Genomic DNA, 13,323 nt, shown 5'->3' with positions numbered 1-13,323 from the left:
CTGCCTTCTCTGTTAAACCACACACATATTGTACAAATGACAAATTCCCGCGGAAAGAATATCATTAAAAACTTTTAGATGATGATGTTCTCTCAAATTACACTTGGGAATGAATCACGCTGACATACCTGACAGCTCACCCACACTAGGTGCACCACATACATTTTTCACCTGTCTCTGGCTCACAAGCCGAAGTCTATTAAGCCATCAGTCTTCTGCATCACCGAGGTTTACTGCACAGATGAGATCCCTGCCATACTCTGTGGTGGGGCTGATCTGTTACTGGGAAGCAGGCCAGCATAGGCATCGATTAGGGAGGAGCGTGCATATGCAAAATCTGAGTTCATTCACAATTGAGCGTCAGTACGATCCAATGGCGGATCCAGGTTTGGCCAACTGGGGAAGGGGGAAGAGGGGGGTCAAACTGCAGGTTTGGCCGACTTGGCAGGAAAGTGATGAGCTGGGAACCGGGGAATGCCGATTGGCCTAGTCCAAAGGCCGAACTGGGACTCGCAGGCCGAAGACGGGTGATGGAGGTTCCTGGGAGAGAAATGGAGGCAGTCCCCCAAAGCCATGTTGGGTGACCTCAACGTGATTGGGGGGGGGGGGTCATAACCTCCCCTGACAGCCCCACCACCACCCCACTGACTCTGCCACTGGTCCGATCTCTGGTAATCTCATGTGGGAGAACAAGGGGGATACAAGTTCAGTCTTCTGGAGCTCTGATAGGATGCCTGGGTCTGGTCACTGGTGACTAACTGAGAGTTTAATCCAACCCTTCCCTGTCTAGTGGATGATATATCTCCAAACCCTGGTGGTCTCATGGGGGAGGGGAGTACGAACCTGACTCTGGTTGGTCTGGGATAAGGTATTGGTTCAGTTGGTGACTAATCTTTCGTGGATTAATGAGGGACCAAACACTAGTGATTTTATTACAGGGTGGGAGCATCAGTCAAATCATTGACTGGTTGCTGAACATACCGAGTGGAATTTGGCCATTTTAGTTAAAACTTCAGAAAATCAAATGCACATTGCATTAATATTTTATCATGTGTACAAAGGCTGGGCACATAAAGGGAGCAGCACCATTAGGAACTCTCTTAAAGACACAATGGGGAAAAATGATCCACTGATTTACACCAGCAGTGGCAGTGAAAGTTATCGTTGGGGGACATAAGTGTGGGTGAAGATCCAGCCATTTACCAATTGTCATTCCTTGCTGCGGATGTAGTCATTGTTCTCTCTGAGGTGAGGGAAAAGATATGAGTGCAGAGGACAGCATTTCGGGAAAGAATGACATTTAAGATATATCGGCGTTGGAGGGGGCACAGTGCATATTAACCAGAATTATACCAAGGCTTAAAGGGTTAAATTATGAGGACAGGGTTGCATAACCTTGGCTAGTATTCCATTGAGTTTAGAAGGTTGAGGGGTGATCTAATTGAGATGTTTAAAATGATAAAGAGATTCAATAGAGTAGATGCAGAGGAACTATTTCATCTGGTGGGGGAATCCAGAACAGGGGAGCTTGATCTTAAAATTAGAGTTAGGCCATTCAGGAATGAAATCAGGAAGCACTTTTTCATACAAGGGGCAGTGGAAATCTGGAACTCTCTCCCCCCAAAGGCTGTGGATGCTGAGGGTCAATTGGAGCTTTCAAGACTGAGATTGATAGATGTTTGTTGGGTAAGGGTATTAAGGGATATGGAACCAAGTCGGGTAAATGGAGTTAAGATATAGATTAGCCATGAGCTAATTGAATGGCAGAAGAGGCTTGAGGGGCTGAATGGCCTACTCCTGTTCCTATGTTCCTATACTATAAAGGGAAATCTGCTTAAGCCATTTTTTAACCATTTTTCTTTTCTTTCCCCTGTTGGCACTTATGAGCTTTTCTGGCAATTGTTTGTAAATTATTTATTTTTTTGCCCCCAGCACCATGACTAACACCAGTAGGGTTCTCAATGCGAATTCTCCAATCTGAAAAGTTTGGAAGAAGAGAGATGGACAAAAGGAGGGATGCCAGGCAGGTGAGGCAGCAGGAGAGATGCTCTGTGTCCACCCGCCAGTAACCACACCCTAGCATCTCTAGAGAGATACACCCTGGTAAATGATTAGATCTGGTTGAGGCTTCTCTTCCCCAATGGAAGTTGGGACAACAGGTCCAATTCCACAACCAAGGTGTCCTCGCTGACCCCATCCCTTTAAATTTGACTTACACACAATTATTCGCTCCCATCACGACCTTGCTCCCGGAGACCCGTCTGAAGCTGGACCTGAAACTATGTTGATGAGCTGATCTTGGAAAGACGATTGCAAATAGTCCACTTCCTTTAGAGTCTGTCTAAAACCCACCAGTAACCATTCTGGCAAAAACCTCGGCTTCAGCATTCTACAGAGGTCGGGACTGAACCTTTCCAGGAAATGGTTCCGGAAAATATTCATTGACTATTTCTTTTCTCTTTTATCTCTCCACTCATTCACCTGAAGGATTAACTTCCTCTGGCAGTGCACTGGTTAACGCAGGTGTGAAAAATTAATTTGCGCGTAATTTTAATGCAGTCGTTAACCTGTCTAAGATGACTGGGTTAACGACTTGATTCAGATAATGCACAACGGAAACTTTACACAAACTTGCTAACCAGTGCACCGTCAGAGGAAATTAAAGCCCAATTATTGTCTCTTTGATCCTGCTCACATCAGTCTTCTCTGGTAACTTATTCCAGAACATTCTATTGTATAATAAAAATAGTTCCACCTGACTTCCTTTCAAATATCCAACCACTGGGCCAAGGCTGACACCTGACCACATGAATAAAATCTTCAAATTATCTTATAAATGGTTTTGTTTCCTGAACGTACTGAACTTCACTCCAAATTACTACGGTCCAAAATTTATAATCCACTGCAATGCCCCAAATTGAAGAAATTTTGGAGGATATGTCTACAACAACAACTTGCATTTATATAGCGCCTTTAACGTGATAAAGACGTCCCAAGGTGCTTCACAGGGATGTTATCAAACAAAATTTGACACTGAGCCACATAAGGAGATATTAGGACAGGTGGCCAAAGCTTGGTCAAAGAGGTCAGTTTTAAGGAGCACCTTAAAGGAGGAGAGAGAGGTAGAGATGTTTAGGGAGAGAATTCCAGAGCTTAGGGTCCAGGCAGCTGAAGGTACGGTCACCAGTGGAGCAAAGGAAATCGGGGATGCGCAAGAGGCCAGAATAACTTTCGGAGCACGGACCTCAGAAGATCCAACTGTTGTCTTTCTTCATATACTGAGTCGATTGACGGTTGTCCTAATAGCCAGATGTCAGGTTTTGCGGCCATTTTTCCACAAAAAGGATTTGGGAGAAAGTGTTCCTTTTAATGTTAGGCTTTTGTAGCAAAATGTATTCTCACAAGTTTAAAGAAAGAAGGCACCAGATGAAGGCTAGTTAATATACTGAATGGGGGTTGTTTTCTCAGCCACTAAACAATAAATCATTTGTTAGCCTGTCTAGGTATTCGAAAAACATCTCACACCCATTGTGTTGGAAAGTCATTTGATCCCTTTACGATAAAGAGAGAGACAGTCACACAGGGAGAAAGGCTTTTTGAAACAGAAAGGCTGCAATGGCAGTTGGGTTTGGCACGGGGAAAGCTGTGAGGGTTTTCATCGAAGCATAGATTAGAAATGCTGCAGGAAAGTAGGTCCGAGGGGGAGTGGCTCGGGAGAGGGAACTCCCAGGATCAGCCCGTTCTGGGTTCCGCCGGGCAGCCAGCGTACCAGCCCGCTGAGTGGCTTGCTGTTCGCCCAATCAGTTTCCCTCAGAAGTGGAGCCATGCAGCCCTTTCAAGATGATAGTAATGGCCAGGGCTGCCATGAGTGGCTGGCCACATCTCCTCCTCCCCTCTGGTGGCCGCCCATGATGTGCCGATGTAATGCGGGCACCCACCAGTATTATGCAAAGCAGGGAAACCCACCCCCCCACAACCTCCGACCCTGAATATCTCGGCTGGGTGGCGGTGGGGTGGATCATCGATGGGCCAATCCCGGCACTTACACTGGGATCAAAGGCTTACGGATTTTTGGGGCCAGTTACCTGATGACTCGATAGAGATAGGGAGGAACTATCTGAAGAGTTGAAAGGAGCATGATTTCTATTGTCCCATTGAATAGCAAGGAGGAGATAAGAACATAGGAATATAGGAACCGGAGTAGGTCATTCAGCCCTCGAGCCTGTTCAATCAGATCATGGCTGATATATACCTCAACTCATTTACCCGCCTTGGTTCCGTCTGCCTTATACCCTTCCTAACAAAGATCTATCAATCTCAGTTTTGAAATTTTCAATTGACCCCCAGCCTCAACAGCTTTTTGGGAGAGAGAGTTCCAGATTTCCACTCCCCTTTGTGTGAAGAACTGCTTCCTGACATCACCCCTGAACAGCCTGGCTCTAATTTTAAGATTATGCCCCCTTGTTCTGGACTCTCCCACCAGAGGAAATAGTTTCTCTCCATCTACCCTATCAAATCCTTAAATCATCTTAAATACCTCACTTACATCACGCCTTAATCTTCTGCACTCAAGGGAATACTAGTCTAGTCTATGCAACCTGTCCTCATAATTTAACCCTTTTAGCCCCATCCAAGATAAAGCAGCCCGCTTGATTGGCACCCCATCCACCACCCTGAACATTCACTCCCTTCACCACCGGCGCACAGTGGCTGCAGTGTGTACCATCCACAGGATGCACTGCAGCAACTCGCCAAGGCTTCTCCGACAGCACCTCCCAAACCCGCGACCTCTACCACCTAGAAGGACAAGAGCAGCAGGCACATGGGAACAACATCACCTGCACGTTCCCCCCCAAGTCACACACCATCCTGACTTGGAAATATATCGCCGTTCCTTCATTGTCGCTGGGTCAAAATCCTGGAACTCCCTTCCTAACAGCACTGTGGGAGAACCGTCACCACACGGACTGCAGCGGTTCAAGAAGGCGGCTCACCACCACCTTCTCAAGGGCAATTAGGGATGGGCAATAAATGCCGGCCTCGCCAGCGACACCCACGTCCCATGAACGAATAAAAAATTAAAAAAAATCGAGATATCGTGATTCACAGATGCCCTGAGATCTGAAAGAAGTGAAGTATGTAGTGTGCAATCATCAACAACACAGAGCGTGCAACAATGGTGGGGAGAGAAGGTCACTGATCTAGAGAAGAAAAAAATATGGAAGACTTGCATTTATATAGCGCCTTTCATGACCTCAGGATGTCCCAAAGCGCACTACAGCCAATGAAGTATTTTTGAAGTGTAGTCACTGTTGTAATGTAGGAAACGTGGCAGCCAATTTGCACACAGCAAGGTCCCACAAACAGTAATGTGATAATGACCAGTGATGTTGGTTGAGGGATAAATATTGGTCAGGACACCGGGGAGAACTCCCCTGCTCGTCTTCGAAATAGTGCCGTGGGGTATTTCACATCCACCTGAGATGGCAGACGGGGCCTCGGTTTAACGTCTCATCTGAAAGACGGCACCTCCTACAGTGCAGCACTCCCTCAGTACTGCACTGGGAGTGTCAGTCTTGATTTTGTGCTCAAGTGTCTGGACAGGGACTTGAAACCACGACCTTCTGACTCAGAGGCGAGAGTGCGACCACTGACTGACGGCTGAAACCTAAAATGGAAGAGAGAACAGGGACTGAGTTAATGAAAAGAAGCAGATGAACCATCAACAACAGATTAAATGATTTATGAGAAAACTAGATAGTAGCTATGAGCATAACAGTGTTCTTTCTGTTACAGTGACAATCAGTAGCTGCATGTTGGTGAGGCATGCAACAGACTGGCCTAATCTGTACACATATACAGAATCCAGTGCTTCCATTGGGTGGGTGAATAGCCAGTTACAGCGAGCAAACAGAGACCCCAACTTCTGCAGGATCTCTATCTCTCCGGCCCCTCCCCCCCCCCAAGCTAACAGAGGAACTCTCCTCCCCCACCCCCGTGGTATTTGGTGATGTCGCCAATTTTGAGAAAGATGCGTTGCCCATCCACCATTTTGTATTTGGGGCCCAGGCCTTTGTCACTGACCTGTGACAGTGTCAAGGATGGAGCTTTCAGGTACAAGTGCAGCTTCAACCCAAAGGGCAGATTACAACAGTTGGAAAAATAAAATGAAATATTAAATAACCATTTACGGCTTAGATTGATATAAATGTCTTTATCATCTTTCTCTCTCCCTCTCCTCTCCCTCTTTCTTTCTCTTTCTCTTCTCTCTCTCTCCCTCTCTTCTCTTTATTTTTTTCTCTCTCTCTCCCACTCTCTTTCTCTCTCTAACAAAGGACTGGATGGCATACAGAGTTAGAATTCTTAATAAAAAGAGAGAATGTTGGAAATACACAGCAGAACCATCAGTATTTGGAAGAGAAAAGACAAGTTAATATTTCAGACAGGAAACTACATCAGTTAGAATATTGTCTTTTTCCTTCAGTTGTGAATCCAGCTCATACAAAAAGATGAAAGTCCTCTCTCTGTAGAGAATGACTGGGTGACGCAGAATGTTAAAACAGCTCTTACAAAATTCAACAGAATTTAGAAAATACTCTGATTTATCTTTCTTAGCTCCAAATTGGATGACCTCACATTTGCCCATTCCATCTGGCATAGTTTTGCCCACTCACTTAATCTGCAGCTTTCTGTTCCCATCTGCACTACTTACTGTCCCTACTAGTTTAGTCTCACATGTAAACTTGGATATACAACTGTCTATTCCTTCATCCAAGTCATTAATAAATATGGTGCAAAGTTGAAGACCAGAACAGATCCCTGGAGAATACCACTTGTCACATCCCACTGATCAGTGAACATTCCCTTTATCCCTGCTCTCTGTCTCCTACTCCCCCAACCAATTTCCAACCCAAGTCAAAAGGCTATACATTCTGGTGTGAGTCTAGCCTAGAGTAACTTCTCATTTGCTTCAGCACGTGTCCAGACACTGTGGAAAAGTAAATGGGGAAACGCTGCAGCTCTGGAGGACACAGTGCCCCCAGGGGCAAGAGAAACATCTCCAGCTGCCAGGGTGCTGCCCCAATCACTCCCCCACTGTGACACATTCATGTGTGCTCACACACTCGCACTCACAAACACTCACACACACTAAGACAGACACTCACACTACACACACTCACAGACACCCTCACACATGCATGCACACTCACAGATGCACACACTTACAGACACTATCACACACGCAAACACACTCACAGACTCTCACACATGCACTCACACTCACAAACGCTAACACACATAATCATGGACACTCGCACACACACACACACACACACACACACACACTCACAATTACTCACACACAGTAACACATACACTCACAGGCACCCTCACACTTGCACACACACACACACACACACGCTAACACATACACACTTACTCACATGCACACTCATAGCTGACACTTGATGCCACCCATTGGGTCACTCTACAGTGGGTGTATGTGTAGTTGCAGGACTGTTTTGTGCAGGGAGGAGGGGGGGCGCGGATGTGGGTGCTGCTCTATCCAGGTGGTGTGAGGACTGGACTCTTCAAACTGTCTGATGTTGGGAGAACCGTTCACATATCAGTGACTCCCTGGCCTCACGAGCAACCAGGTGAGCTGCTGAACTGCCCTTGGGTTGCTCCTCCTCCTCCTCCTCCTCCTCAATGTGGGTGGCAGTTGTGGACGGGGCCTCCTCAAGTGGCACCCCTCTCTGTTGTGGAGGTGCTCGTATTGCTATATGGGTGCAATCGATTACACCCTGCACCCGTGGGAAGCCAGCCACAGCGTGTAAACCAACTGCCCTCTCCGTCTGGCTGAGGTCGTCCACAGGGAAGTTGACGTAGTGCGAGGCCCTGCGACACTAGCCGTTTATGACCTGCCTTATGCACTTGTGTGCAGCGACTGAGAGACCCTGGCGATGTCCCCGGTGGCATCCTGGAATGATCCAGAGGTGAAGAAGTTGAGGGCAGTGGTGACTTTAACAGTGGCAGGTAAGGAGATGCTGCTCGGGCCCAGCCGGGAGCAGCTCAGCATGAAGGAGGCTGCAGATGTCTGCAACTACCTGGCGACTGACTCTGAGCCTCCGTATGCACTGCTCCTCAGAGAGGTCCAGGAAGCTGAGCCTCGGTCTGTAGACCCTGTGGCGAGGGTAGTGCCCCCTGCAACGTCGCTCTCTCTGTTGTTGCCCTCCGTGCTCTTGTACAGGTGCCTGTGGTGCAGCACTGTGTTGTGGAGCTCGAGGTGGCGGAGGTGGACGCCGTGCCTGGCGAGGCTGGTGATGTTGCTCGTCCTCGGATGAAGTGATGAATGCAACCATGGCGCCCCCCATCCTGACGGTGTGAGTTTGAGGGGGTCCGAAAAGTAATTAAATATGTTTAAACAGCAGAATTTTGAGTGAAAACACAAAGGTCTTGCAGCCAAAACTTTGTCTGAAGTGACAGATGCCCTGTTGCAATAAATGACGTTTTCTCCCCATGTGTCAATTGAGCATTTGCATCTCCCACTGGCTGCTGACTGAAACACGTCTGTTGCAACAGGGAGAGTTTCCCCCAGCACGGGAAATACGCTGAGGATCCTTCAAAATCACAACCCTGCCAAAATGTGGAGACAATTCATTAGTTCAAGTACTTCAACCAGCTCAACAACCGCGTAAAGTATCATCCCGCAGGCTTTAATTGCCGGTGGGACTTCCGCATTAGATTGGCACACGCCCAGACGCATCAAAAGGGAACCCGGAGGTCTGCGGGTTGGAGCCGGGCTCCGAAACCAGTCGGGACTTCCGCGAATTTCAGAGCCCCCCGCCGGCCCAACGCCCCCACTACTTCACTTGATAATCGTACCCCAGGTAATTTAGTGAGACGTGTCTGACCCCTGGTAATTTAGTGAGATGTGTCTGACCCCTGGTAATTTAGTGAGAAGTGTCTGACCCCTGGTAATTTAGTGAGACGTGTCTGACCCCTGGTAATTTAGTGAGATGTGTCTGACCCCTGGTAATTTAGTGAGAAGTGTCTGACCCCTGGTAATTTAGTGAGATGTGTCTGACCCCTGGTAATTTAGTGAGATGTGTCTGACCCCTGGTAATTTAGTGAGATGTGTCTGACCCCTGGTAATTTAGTGAGAAGTGTCTGAACCCTGGTAATTTAGTGAGAAGTGTCTGACCCCTGGTAATTTAGTGAGAAGTGTCTGACCCCTGGTAATTTAGTGAGAAGTGTCTGACCCCTGGTAATTTAGTGAGAAGTGTCTGACCCCTGGTGATTTAGTGAGAAGTGTCTGATCCCTGGTGATTTAGTGAGAAGTCATGATGTGGAGATGCCGGTGATGGACTGGGGTGGACAAATGTAAGGAGTCACACAACACCAGGTTATAGTCCAACAGCTTTATTTGAAATCACAAGCTTTCGGAGCTTTGCACCTTCGTCAGGTGAGTGAAGAGTTGCATAAAGGCACAGCATATATAGTCAGAGAACAATGCCTGGTGATTACAGATAATCTTTCTCACTGCCCTTTATCACACCTCGGCAGAGAGTTAATCACAGCAATCAAAGGAGTAATGGTGTTCAAACAGGTTAGTCAGGGAAACCTTACATCCATTGTGAGTTTGATGGTGGGATGGAACTTGTTGATGTTGATGTTATCGTGTAGTCTCTTCAGTGATTCTTCGCCATTCACGATGGACGTCTCGGCACTCTACACCAGTATCCCCCACGATGACGGCATCGCTGCAACAGCATCAATACTCAACACCAACAACAGCCAATCTCCAGACGCCATCTTACAACTCATCCGCTTCATCCTGGATCACAATGTCTTCACCTTTAATAACCAGTTCTTTACCCAAACACACGGAACAGCCATGGGGTCCAAATTCTCACCCCAATACGCCAACATTTTCATGCACAAGTTCGAGCACGACTTCTTCACTGCACAGGACCTCCAACCAACGCTATACACCAGACACATCGACGACATTTTCTTCCTATGGACCCACGGCGAAGAATCACTGAAGAGACTACACGATAACATCAACAAGTTCAATCCCATCATCAAACTCACAATGGACTACTCCTCAGAATCGGTTTCTTTCTTGGACACACGAATCTCCATCAAAGGCGGGCACCTCAGCACCTCACTCTACCGCAAGCCCACGGACAACCTCACGATGCTCCACTTTTCCAGCTTCCACCCTAACCACGTCAAAGAGGCCATCCCCTATGGACAGGCCCTGCGAATACACAGGGTCTGCTCAGACGAGGAGGAACGCGATGGACACCTACAGACGCTGAAAGACGCCCTCGTAAGAACGGGATATGACGCTCGACTTGTCGATCGACAGTTCCGACGGGCCACAACGAAAAATCGCATAGACCTCCTCAGAAGACAAACATGTGACACAACCAACAGAATACCCTTCGTCGTCCAATACTTCCCCGGAGCGGAGAAATTACGCCATGTTCTTCACAGCCTTCAACATGTCATCAATGACGAACACCTCGCTAGGGCCATCCCCACGCCTCCACTACTCGCCTTTAAACAGCCACCCAACCTCAAACAAACCATCGTTCGCAGCAAATTACCTAGCTTTCAAGAGAACAGTGTCCACGACACCACACAACCCTGCCACGGTAACCTCTGCAAGACATGCCAGATCATCGACACGGATACCACCATCACACGAGAGGACACCACCCACCAGGTACATGGTTCATACTCCTGTGACTCGGCCAACGTTGTCTACCTCATACGTTGCAGGAAAGGATGCCCCGGAGCATGGTACATTGGCGAGACCATGCAGACACTGCGACAACGGATGAACGGACACAATCGCCAGACAGGAGGGTTCCCTCCCAGTCGGGGAACACTTCAGCAGTCAAGGACATTCAGCCTCCGATCTTCGGGTAAGCGTTCTCCAAGGCGGCCTTTGAGACACACGACAACGCAAAATCGTCGAGCAGAAATTAATTGCCAAGTTCCGCACCCATGAGGACGGCCTCAACCGGGATCTTGGATTCATGTCACGCTACATGTAACCCCACCTGACGTAGAGTCATCCAGACTCAAGTCGTAGTTGGCTTGTTCTCCATACACAGATGCGGCCGGACCTGCTGCGATTTCCAGCGAAAAAAAGTTATCTGTTTTTGATGCAACTGGTCATTTTCTCTCTCTCTCTCTCTCTGTCTTTCTGATTTGACCCCTGGTGACTCCATCTCAGTATTCTTGGATGTAAGGTTTCCCTGACTAACCTGTTTGAACACCATTTACTCCTTTGATTGCTGTGATTATCTCTCTGCCGAGGTGTGATAAAGGGCAGTGAGAAAGGCAATCATCAGGCATTGTTCTCTGACTATATATGCTGTACCTTTATGCAACTCTTCACTCACCTGACGAAGGAGCAAAGCTCCTAAAGCTTGTGATTTCAAATAAAGCTGTTGGACTATAACCTGGTGTTGTGCGACTCCTTACATTAATGAGAAGTGTCTGACCCCTGGTAATTTAGTGAGAAGTGTGTGACCCCTGGTAATTTAGTGAGAAGTGTCTGACCTCTGGTGATTTTGTGAGAAGTGTCTGACCCCTGGTGATTTAGTGAGAAGTGTCTGACCCCTGGTAATTTAGTGAGAAGTGTCTGACCCCTGGTGATTTAGTGAGAAGTGTCTGAACCTTTTTTATTTTAGTGAGATGTGTCTGACCCCTCACACGCGCTCCCACTCACAAATGCTAACACACAATCATGGACACTCGCTCACACATTCACACACACTCAGACACACACGCACACTCACAAATACTCACACACAGTAACACATACACTTACAGGCACCCTAACACTCACACTCACACAAACACACTCGCACTCACAAGCACTCACGCACACGAAGACAGACACTCACACTACACACACACACACCCACAGACACTCACACTACACACACTCACACTACACACACACACACCCACAGACACTCACACTACACACACACACACCCACAGACACTCACACTACACACACACACACCCACAGACACTCACACTACACACCCACAGACACTCACACTACACACACCCACACCCACAGACACTCACACTACACACCCACAGACACTCACACTACACACACACACACACCCACAGACACTCACACTACACACACACACACTCACAGAAACTCTCACACACACACACACACCCACAGACACTCACACACATGCACCCACACCCACAGACACTCACACTACACACACACACACTCACAGAAACTCTCACACACACACACACACCCACAGACACTCACACACATGCACCCACACCCACAGACACTCACACTACACACACACACACTCACAGAAACTCTCACACACACACACACACCCACAGACACTCACACACATGCACCCACACCCACAGACACTCACACTACACACACACACACACCCACACTCACAGACACTCACACTACACACACACACACCCACAGACACTCACACTACACACACCCACACACACCCACACTCACAGACACTCACACTACACACACCCACACACACCCACACTCACAGACACTCACACTACACACACCCACACTCACAGACACTCACACACATGCACCCACACTCACAGACACTCACACACATGCACCCACACCCACAGACACTCACACTACACACACCCACACACACCCACACTCACAGACACTCACACTACACACACCCACACTCACAGACACTCACACACATGCACACACACTCACAGACACTCACACTACACACACCCACACACACACACACCCACAGACACTCACACACATGCACACACACTCACAGACACTCACACTACACACACACACACTCACAGACACTCACACTACACACACACACACCCACAGACACTCACACACATGCACACACACCCACAGACACTCACACACATGCACACACACCCACAGACACTCACACACATGCACACACACCCACAGACACTCACACACATGCACACACACCCACAGACACTCACACTACACACACCCACACTCACAGACACTCTCACATGCACTCACACTCACAAACACTAACACACAATCATGGACACTCGCGCACACACATACACACACACATGCACACTCACTAATGCTCACATATTGTAACACACACACACACACACACTTACTCACATGGATGCTCATAAGCCAGTGCTGTCATTTTTCACTCATTGAATCCTTCCCCAACCATCATGACCACAAACAATGTTGTAAACTATGCCTTTAAAACATCTGTTCCCTTCTGTGCA

This window comes from Heptranchias perlo, chromosome 19, assembly GCF_035084215.1.
Source record: "Heptranchias perlo isolate sHepPer1 chromosome 19, sHepPer1.hap1, whole genome shotgun sequence".
In the NCBI taxonomy this organism is placed as follows: domain Eukaryota; kingdom Metazoa; phylum Chordata; class Chondrichthyes; order Hexanchiformes; family Hexanchidae; genus Heptranchias; species Heptranchias perlo.
This window is presented reverse-complemented; position numbering follows the sequence as displayed.